The following is a 10598-nucleotide window of genomic DNA, read 5'->3' as shown; positions in this document are numbered from 1 at the left end:
AGAGGTAAAAATTTTAAAAAAACAAAAAAAAAAAAAAAAAAAAGCCATTGAAGTCTTTAAATCTCCATCTACTTTGGCTTCTAAACAACAGATTCAGTCTCTGCAGACATTTTTCTTCCACAGAGCCCACAGAGAAAAGCCAGTTATTTCAAGAGAAAGGAATGCATTAGTGTCTGCACTCCGTAGTTATTCATTAATATTTTTCTTGCACTGCTTCCATAGTTCTAAACACCCTATACTTCATGAAAGAAGAAAAAAAAAAAAAAAAAAAAAGCCAAGGAAAACCATTAGGCTTTTCATTTTTTCATTCCTAAAGCACCAGACTTCAAGACTAGGACACGTTTCCATTGACTACTGTGGAAGAAAGATGGAGCTGGGCCAGCAGTGCCCACATCACCACAACATTAACAGCCCTCTGAAAAGGGGACGGTCACGTCGGGACCTCTGGAGCCCGTGCTTTATGCAGGGATGTGTGATGTGCAACCAGCAGCTCCCCAGCCCGTCACAGCAACAAGCCCAGAAGATACCTTTGGGGTCACAATACAGCCAGAAGCCAGGGCCTCTGCGCCACTGAGTCATACCCCTTCTGTCTGCATGACTTCCATCACAAACTGCATATCAGCTGCTTCCTGGGCTACCCAAGCTAGTGACAACCCAGCTGGCATCCAGTCCTGTCATTCACTCCCTGTCCCTTTACAGAGCTTCATTCTGCTCCACATAATGGCCAAGATTCAAATCATCCACACGGACTCCTGCTCCTCTGCAATGAAGGCAAGGTTCCCAGAGTTCTCAAAAGCTACCAAAGTATTTCAGTTCTCAGTGCTTACACTCATCAAGAGAAGAAAAACATCACATACTCTCTTCCTCTATTTTCTTTTCCTTGTCATTGAGCCCCATCTCTCTAAAAGGAGGAATCCCAGTTCCTGTTCTTTCCTAGGGACAGGAACAGAAGCTCTCACAGGCAGAACCGAAGAAAAAAATTAGGGTAAATCCTGTTCTTAGTGAGCACTTCAAGTCCCACAGTACCACTAGCATGGCTGGGGGGAGCGTGCATTTGTTTTGCCACGCCCTGGAAAGCAGGATGGGAAATGAAATCTCCTGTCTCATGGTACAGCTATTATAAGCACAGGCTCTGATGAGCTGTTACCACAAACACAGCAGGAAAGAGAAGAGAAGCAAAAATGAGTAAGGGTGGCTTTGTGAGAGTTTATATATATAAACTACCTCTCTCTAACATATATATACATATATATTACACTTTTATGTATTTACATTTTATATATAACATTTCTCCCCTTGTTCTTAGGATAAGTAGTCATCCTCCCCAAAACACCAACAGATTAAATCCAAACACTAGATCAAAACCGCAGGAGCTTGGCAGAGCTAGTTTGCTGACATCTTCCCATGCTTTTACTCTGACGAGAAGAGTACCTGAGAAGAGCACACTTCAGACTTCTGTGGTCAACGGGAGCTCCCGCAGAGTTGGATGTATCTCAAATTATGAAGCTTGGGGAACACTGGACAATGCTTAGCATGAAGCTGAGAGGAGGCGGCAAGCAGCAAGTCATGGAAGACAGGAACACAGATCTGGTACGTGCTACTGTACAGCTGCATTTAGTTCTGTGTAGTTATTACAAACTAAAACTGCACTGATAGATCAACAGGCTGAGAGAAAAATAATCTCTGGCAACTGTCCTTCATTTATATGATTTGTGTTGCAAACCCAGAACATCCTATTCTAATACTGATCAGGAAAATTAAATTTAAGATAATTCAACATAGTTAAGAGAACTCACTGGCTTTTTACTCACATTAATATATTTTTAATTATGTTAATATATTCCTTGAGGCTTATGCAAAACTGATATACAAAGGCTCCTTCTGGGGGACAGAGTTCAGCAGGATTATCCAAGACCTGACACGAAGCAGCTGCAGATCACCAAACCAAGCACCCTGAATTCTGGTAAAAATCTTAGCAAAGGCACCATAAGACCAAAGAGGTACAGAACCACGTAGAAGTGGTCCCTGTCTAAAGGAAGAAAAAATAGGAGAAAGTAGCAAATTCATTGCAGGAGTAAAGCTAGCCCTATTCCTTCCTCACTCCATAGTCTTTCCTGTTCTTGTCCCTCCCTTAGCAGGGATGGGTAGAATGGATGTCAGTGAAGCTCTGTGGTGCTGTTTTCACATATATTTCTGCTTCTTCCTTTGGTGTCTTCGGGAGAATGGTGTTGTGACAGCATGTCTGGTTTGAAAGCCATTGAAGAATGTCCCTCATTTCTTACAAAATTGATGGGCTTTATTTTTAAAGCGGAGCAGGGCTACTGTGGAGCTCTGACCTTTTTCAGTTTCTGCTGCTGTGTAGCCAAGACTTCATTGCTGTAGGGCAGTGCCCTTGGATTTTGTCATGGATACCCGCTCACTGGCTATTGCAACAACAGTAGATGAAACATCCCTCTCAGACGCTCCACAGTTAAATAAGTTAGCTGAGGAGCAAGGGACTTTCTGTGGGAACTGTTTGGTTTGTTAGTTTTACTAATGCTCAGTCTGGATGCTGGCCACCAGCTAGGCTGCGAACAGTAGCGTACTAGGGAGATCTTGAGGGAAGCTGCATTCAGTGGCATTTGGTTTAAGTTATATCAGGGAATTCTGCATCTGGGCCCTTTGTCTGATTTTCTGCTTTGATGCCCTGAACACACCACGACCATTGCAGCAGCAGCTCAGAGTTAAGCAATGAGAATTAAAAAATAAAAAAATCTTGCTCTTCAGGCCACTTTAAAAAAAATACTTGAATAGAGGATGTTCCTAATCAGGAGTGCTCTTTGAACAGGCATTAGTAGGAATCTTCCAATAGGATTGTTTTTTCTTCTGAAATATTTCAGTACTGGGGATGCTGAGCAAGCTGTATTTCCTTGCTGGCTACACTGGTTACATAGAGTCACTAGGTAATGCTAGGAATCAAAGTCCATTGGATGGTAAATGACTTTCAGTCACTACTGCTGGGTGCTGCCACTATTGGAGCTCCCTCTGCTCCCAGCTATGAGAACAGATGAGCTGTGACAGTAAGATTCCCCACCGTACCACCACCATCGTCGTTTCCTGCAAGTTTACCAGTCCGGGCTCAGCTAAAACCCCATGGCTTGATGCTTTTTCTTCCACGTTTTTGCACTTAGCACACATGCTGCAGATGATCCTCATGACTATCCTGGGGGACTGTTGACAGTGGGAAAATCATCGAGACAAGCTTTGCCTGGGAGTAAGAGCTGTGGAGGAATGAACCACGTTTGGAACCGCCGGTGTTTGGGTCAGCAAGGAAAAGAGCTTCACTGGGCTTGTGGTGAAGGTGCTGCGGTGCACCTAGAGTAGCCAAACCTACATTCATCCATGCTGGTATCAGCAAACTGGTGCTGGTTTTTCTGTTCTTGTGGAATTTCTTCTCCATAGTCTCTCTTGTGCTGTTTCTCACAGGTTCCCCCCGCTCCTGGGAGTTGTGTGTATAAACGTTCCAGCCAACTAGACTATCTAGTAGTCTATCCAACTGGTAGGCTCAGGTATCCCAAAATCTGAAGGGAAGGAGATGGAAGGAGGAAAGAAGGAAGAGAGATAGAGACCGAAAGAAAGAGAGGGGGAGTGTTCTTCCCTGATTTTTTTTTAAATTTTCATAGAGAATACATTTCATCTGAGTCAAACTGCCAAACTTACAGCTCAGACTAGTTCAAACGTTTCATTATTTACATTTAATGTACTTAGGGAAAATGTTAATTGTATCTTCAAACTTTTGTTAGGATTTTAAAAACCATAAACTACATTTTAAAATGAGGAAGCAGCGATTTCATGTTCTTTAAAGGAAGGAAGCAGAAATTTTCAGGCATTTTGAAACATTTTTTCCCAAATATCTGCTGAGCTGCTATGTTAAAACTAAGTAGTATTTTCTGATTAGAGAAAAAAAAAATGCCAGAAGGTTCCTAACAATCTTTACTAGAGCTGACAGGCCCACACCCCATGACCTTTTCATGGAATTGCACGTGATGCCACAAAACAAACTGAGCAGGAACTGTCCACCCACTCCCACCACAAAATCGTTAGGGCGAAGTAAAGCATTCAAGAAGATGTCTCAGCTCTGCACAGTTGTAGGGGCATAGAAGACATTCTTAGCAGCTGAAGAAAAGTGAGTTCAGAGCTGGAACACATACATCAACAGCTCTGGGTAGACCTCAGGTGGGCCCTTTCTATCCTGCTTCCCACAGGTGAACGCACTGGGTCTCTGCCACCTGGATTACTTCCTTAATCTGGTGGTGTTCTCTCTCCCAGATTGCTGTATTATAGATCTTAATCATACAAACTCTTCTGCCTTGCCACATCTAATGAGATAAATAATCCAATTACTCCAATATTCCCCTTCCACGCTCTGATACTTTTAGAGGGTATTTAATGCCTGCAGAGAACCTGCCAAGTTCAGAATACTGTACTCAAAAAAGTAGATAGCAGCATGAGGCCTAATTAACCTTCTTCAGAGATTTGGTTAGAAACACTTAGAGACTTGTAGTTGCCATGTTTACTCTATTCAAACACAAGGCACCAACGACTCATTGCAGAGCAGTGGCTGCCCAGATTATGAACACAATTGAACTGTCTAGACGTCAAAACAACGTATCAACATTGGATACGAAAACCATCTCCATAGAGCCCAGAAAAGTATTTAAAAACAGTTACCTGGATTGAACTTCAGGCAGAATGGTTCCAGCTTCTACGTAATATTGAATGGCCTGAAGAATACCTTTTTCAAAAAAAACATTACCATACTGCCATGGAAGGCAGTCACAGAAGGTCAGAGCTCACAAGACGGTATCATCCAGCTCTTTACAGTCCAACACTTGCCTTCAATCTGCTCCAGCATCATGGTCACTGCTGAGGGGGAAAAGCCATCAATAGCTTAAGAGGCAATTGCCAGCAACACGATGTTCTTAACATTGCAGCAGGACAGTGACATCAATGAACATGAGAACTGAAACACAGGGCAGGCGGGACATTTCCTGCTAAATCTCATGGACTAGTTACTATGTCATGGTTTTAGGTAGTGGATAAGTATGCAGAAGAGCATAAGGTAATAAAGAGAGTATGTTACATATATTCTCAGAGAGAGAAAAGGGTTGATAGATCCATTGATCCCTATTTGAAGCAAATTCAAGCTCATGCATGTGGATTAGTACTCACCAGGAAATTACCCTTCTTGGATATGATTTCCATTTTGCCAGCTGGGAGCAGGAAGGCAAGTCCTGCCTCAAAGGCAGTTTTCATCAGCCTACAAGAAGAAAAAATAACTACAGTTTCCTTACCATAAGGGCAGCTTTGACAGCACTGTCCACAAAGACAAGGAGGCCTAGTAAGAGCAAGTAAGTTCTCAGATGACTCTGTGATAGGAAAGTTACTACTGGGGAACTTTTCCGTGAACCAAGCTATGTTCACAATAGTTTGGAGAGCTCAATCATATTCTCTTTCATTTCCCCATCGCTGCTGGCAGGACCCCCAAAGAAAGGTGCTCAGATGATGAACCGGATGACCTAAGCCATTGTGAAAGACATAGGTCAGCATTGGAGAAGGCCTCGAACGGCAGCACACAGCCTGTGTTTGAACAATAGCTCAATAGAAGAGAAAGGGTTCAATGAAAATGGTTTTGCTAAGCTGTTCTCTTTTAGTAGACATTTCCCATCTTTCTATGTTTTTGTGAAAAGCTATTTCAATCCAGTGAATGCACTTCTGAAATGCTGCACACTGTTTGATGCCTGACAACTTTCAGCAGATGTAGAAGTTGTTCTTTATGTACAGGGTACCATCCCATAAATTAAACATTAATGCATAAACAACTAATTACTGTTGACAGCCCTACTGCTTTAGACCACGAATGAACTTCTGTAGAAGGTTTCCAAGGAAAAGAGTCAGATGTCTGCAGAAAGCCATTACCTGCCAGCTAAGTGCTATCTGTTCTTCTGAGTCCACATAAATACCATTCAGTGTTACAACAGGAGCAGGGCAGACAACCGTCCTTCCAAAATAAATAAATAAATAAATATTGTATTCTTTAACTCTAGTTTTCATCATTTGAAAATAAACATCCTTTTCTACAGCAGGTAGACAGCTAGATTCCAGTTTGAGTACTTTACTGAGTACAATAATTGCGGCCTTTTATAAGAAAAATGCATCCCCCCCCTGTTGTAGATTAGATGCATTGTAGGCCAGCAGAGAAAGGACAGAACCATTTGACAGTGGCTCAGAAAGAGCATTTGAAATTAAACCTTTCTGGGAGAAGGCACAACTGTTATTAAATACCTTGGAAAGGTTTGAAGAAAATCTATTGAATTTTACTTACACAGTGTTCCCAGAAAGTAAACATGATTATTCTCATCTGGTCCAGCAAACCAAAGAATGCAGCACTATTAATGACTTGCATTTAAGAAATATTAATGGCAGGAAGCATTCTGTATCAAAATCCAAAACATTTGTTAATACACCATAAAATAAGGAGAGAGACTTCATCGACTCAGGTATTCAACCGTCAGTTTTCAGCTTTTTCCTATTACTACAACAGGCTCGTTATCATCTTAGTATATGCACATTTCACATATATAAAGCTGTTAAAGCCTGCAAAATATATACTGGATAGTAAAGGGTAAACATTCCCTTTTCAGAGTTAAGAGCACTACCTTAATCTTTTATCTAGGCCTGCTTTTCGGCGGCACTTGATACAGGAGCTATACGAAACACTTCCTTGAATACATAAAGCCAGAGATTGGGTTACACATGATTCAAGATCTATGCCACTCGTAAGACAAAAGCTCCTATATTACCTGGCACATGCCTGCTAAATTATTGAAGTGCCTCTTCAACCTGAATATATTCCCTGGATAATTAGTCAACAGAAGAAAACGGTCTCTCTTTACAAAGCCGATGTTGACAGGTATTGTATCTTTTACGCACTGTTTAAATGAAATATTTGCAGAACTGATGCAACACAAACATTTGGAATTGCTCTACCAACGTGAAACTGTTCCAGAGGCACATGGCCGGCCCCCTTTGTGTTAATGCCTCAACCTCCCACTGCCTCACAAGCAAATCCTCAATAGTGTGAACATTTTTTAACTGAAGCAGCGCTAAGCCCATTTCAGAACCAGGTGAATGGCAGAAATAAATGGAGGTTTGCTTTGCATTTGAGGAACTAGCCTGATCCAAGTGAAATAGATACCTGTAATCCTCACTCCAGTCCTGTGCTGCGTCAGCCCCCGCTGCTGCGTCAGGCAGGACTGAGCTGGGGCAATGCAGACAGCTTGCTGCCACTTTAACTCATAGCACTTGCAGTATGCCAGCGTGCCGCTCCTGTGCCTGCATTCTCATGAGCTTGTTTCCTGCTGCAGGTTGTTGGGAACAGAGGCTACTCCGCAGGTACGCAGAACATGTTGCACAAGGAAAGCAACTATCATCTGTCTGCTGGAGCCGCCAGGGCCAGCCAGCTGATGTTGCTTTGTTTATTTTGCCCTGGCAAGGGAAGAGCAGTAGCAGTTTCCACAATTAAAATGGCTGTCCTACTGCTAGGAGCAGTGTGGTGGTCTCTCTGTTGCCTACACCTAAATTTACCTCAAAATAAGAATTAGATGGCTTTCAGCCCTGGCTTGAACATGAGCTGTAGGACAAAACAGTTCTGCTAACTCTGACTCACAGCCTAAGGTGTGCAAAGACGACATTCTGTCAATGCAGACGTTTTCTATTCTTCTAAACTTGCCCCAGGGGCAAAATAGCTATGTGATGTAAACAAGCAATTAAAACCATACCCAAATAATGTAACTCCAGACTATTCCTCCCTTTCATTATCTCATGCATTTGCCAGCTTAGAAAATGAAAATCCAAAGACATTGCATTTCAGATTTTTAGAAGTGCACTTGTTTTTAAGTAATTCATCATTGAAGCTTGCCTGTTTGGTTTTACTGAAGTATTTCAATTAGCTGTCTTTTCCTTCAAGAGAACCACTTTAGAAAAACTAACAAACAAACAAACAAACAATCTTGCCAGTTTTCCACCTAGAGTCTCCTCTTTTATTGTTGATGTTAATAAGACTTGGCTTAAAAAACTAAATTAATTTAAATATTTGCAGCCAATAATCCAGTTGATATGCTTACTCACTCAGTTCCACCCTCACCTAATTCTCAGCTCCTTAAACTTCTGGTCTCCAAACATACTATCAACACCTTTAATACTACTTAGGTTGCCAAAACTCAGGCAGCCGTACAGCTGTCTCTGAGTAGCTAAAAGAGCACCTCATAGCTTGTTCTAAAAATGTCTTCGCTTACACTTACGGATAGATATCACGCACATTCGTGTAAAACTCAAATTATAAAGAAAGCATTGCCATCTTCTTGCATTCTGTATTTGGGGATACCTTGATGTTACAAATAATTTTGAAGGGTGGTGGTGTTGTTGTTTTTATTGGTTTTGTTTTCAGCACCAGACCTAACATTTCGAATGTATTTCGGCTAATGCAGAAGCAAGGACCGTAGAAGGGGCACCATACCTCATCACCTAGCTCACACGCAGTAGCTCTGCCTTCTGCAGAGTTCAGCGGAGCTCAGCAGACGTGCAGCAGCTCAGGCTGCCCGCAATGCTCCTCCTGAAGCCATCAATGCTGCCACCTCCTGGCATAGAGGGAGATTTACAGCAACAGGTTTAAATGACATTTAGTGCATTTCATGTGTTAATGCAACTGCTGGCACAGAACGTTTCCTTAGGTGGTTGTTTTCATTCTGAGTTTATTCCATTCGCTATTTTTCGTTGCAGTACTAGCGATGAAGTGATAGTTCTCATTTGGCTGGTAAGCAGAAAAACCTCTGAGAAATGTACATGGTAGAGCACCATCAAAACTATTCCTTCTTTTTGAACTAAGTATGAGCTATAGATCTTCCATAGATTTTGCAGAATTTAGCATTTAATCACGACTAAATCCGGCCAGGCATAAGCCGCAGTTTTCCTGAAATTTTGCACTTTTATCTGACACCACCGCTATCCCAAATCCATTCCTAGCCTAGGCTACTAGGCTGGAGTACTCACCAATTAATCTATTACTGCATTTCCATCTGATAGATTCTAAGTTAAGACACTCCTTGACTACTTGCAATTCTGCAAGCCAGTCTTGCTTTCATTTGTGAGAAGCTATAACGGATTTTTTTTTGTCAATTATTTAATAAAAGTGCATTTCAGAAAACCATAAACTGACATGCATGACCACTGACATGTGAGGCTAGCAGGAGGAAGGCTAAGGTAGCTCATCTGAATATGTTTATAAAGGGTCCCTGGTGGTGTTTTTGGAGCTTAAACTGAGTTGCTCTTCACTCCCAGAATAATTCTCTGCAATAAGAACATGAACTCTAATATTAAATTTTAAAAATTACTTACCACTTTGTTAATAAATCTAGCATTCCTATGGTTGGCTTAGGATACACACATTAGAATCTTACATTCAAGACTTTTGGACACATAACTGCCCGTGAAGAGCAAGTTAATACATTTCCAGGACGTCTGTAATGTTGAATTGCAAATGAATAAGCTCTCACTACATGCTTGAGGCTTGAAGGGATACAGCTGTGTGTACTTTACAAGAGAACCTCACAATAATTCCAGGGAGGAGTAAATTGCCAATGCATTCTCTTAACTTAGGTAATGGAAAACAAACCAGTTCAAAGTTTGAGTCTTGTCTTCCCAATTGAATATATCTGATGTGCATAGCAACATAATGGAAAATATGCTCTTCTAAAATTAGTCTGAACAATTAATGTGATGACTAAATAATTCTGAAGCCCTACCGAGAGATAAAAAGAAACTGATTCCAACAGAAGAATAAGTACTTATTAATACAAAACTCTGCTACCATACAAGAGACTTACCAGTGCTAGCTCTGGCCAAAATAGGTTTTCCTTACAAACTCAGTATCCTCTTAAGCAGGTGCAACTCCATGGGAACCCCTCTAAGTGCACATGCTGAACTAGGATGAATTTATTTTCTCTTGACTTCATTCACGTTATGTATTTAAAACAAAGAAACAGAGTTTTTAAACAAGAGACAGATGATACATTCCATTCTTCCCTATTTACACCAGTGGGAGTTCTGCACACACTATTTATTTATTTTGCCATCAACAATCGCACACACAACCTTGAGTACACGGGCTGCTTGCTGGCATTCATTTGACTGAGAAGACTGGAAAAATGTGCTAATAGCCAAAGATTACAGCATAACAGTCAAAATTAAAAAACAACAACACCCTCAACAAAAAGCAAGATAGGTTTGAGCCAACAACCAGCCATTGCTGCAGCTGCTGGGAACTCTTTGCTATCTTAAAGAAAACGAATAGTCTCTGAACATGAAAACTAAAACCACATAAACATAGAAGTAGTGGGAAAAAAGGTATCTTGGGAAACAAAGCCCAGAAAAGAGCATCTTTAAACAACAGCAACATGAACTTTCCTCAAATATACAGCAGCTAAGCAAGGCACTCTAGGCAGGAACTGCTGAACACTGTAAAGAGACAAATCTCAAGTTAAAGGGCCAGTAAGCGAGAG

General features: G+C 41.3%; 1 long non-coding RNA gene across 1 annotated transcript; it reads left to right on the top strand.

Annotated features, from left to right (window-relative positions):
* Positions 1–39: 39 nt before the first annotated feature.
* LOC118176617 lies at positions 40–6072 on the top strand. The gene is made up of 2 exons (XR_004755491.1): positions 40–1590; positions 5879–6072. It is a non-coding gene; the product is annotated as an uncharacterized LOC118176617 (long non-coding RNA).
* The last annotated feature ends 4526 nt before the right edge of the window (positions 6073–10598 follow it).

Source organism: Oxyura jamaicensis, chromosome 20, assembly GCF_011077185.1.
Source record: "Oxyura jamaicensis isolate SHBP4307 breed ruddy duck chromosome 20, BPBGC_Ojam_1.0, whole genome shotgun sequence".
Taxonomy (NCBI): Eukaryota; Metazoa; Chordata; class Aves; order Anseriformes; family Anatidae; genus Oxyura; species Oxyura jamaicensis.
The sequence above is the reverse complement of the archived record's forward strand: the minus strand, read 5'-3'. Positions and strand labels throughout refer to the sequence as shown.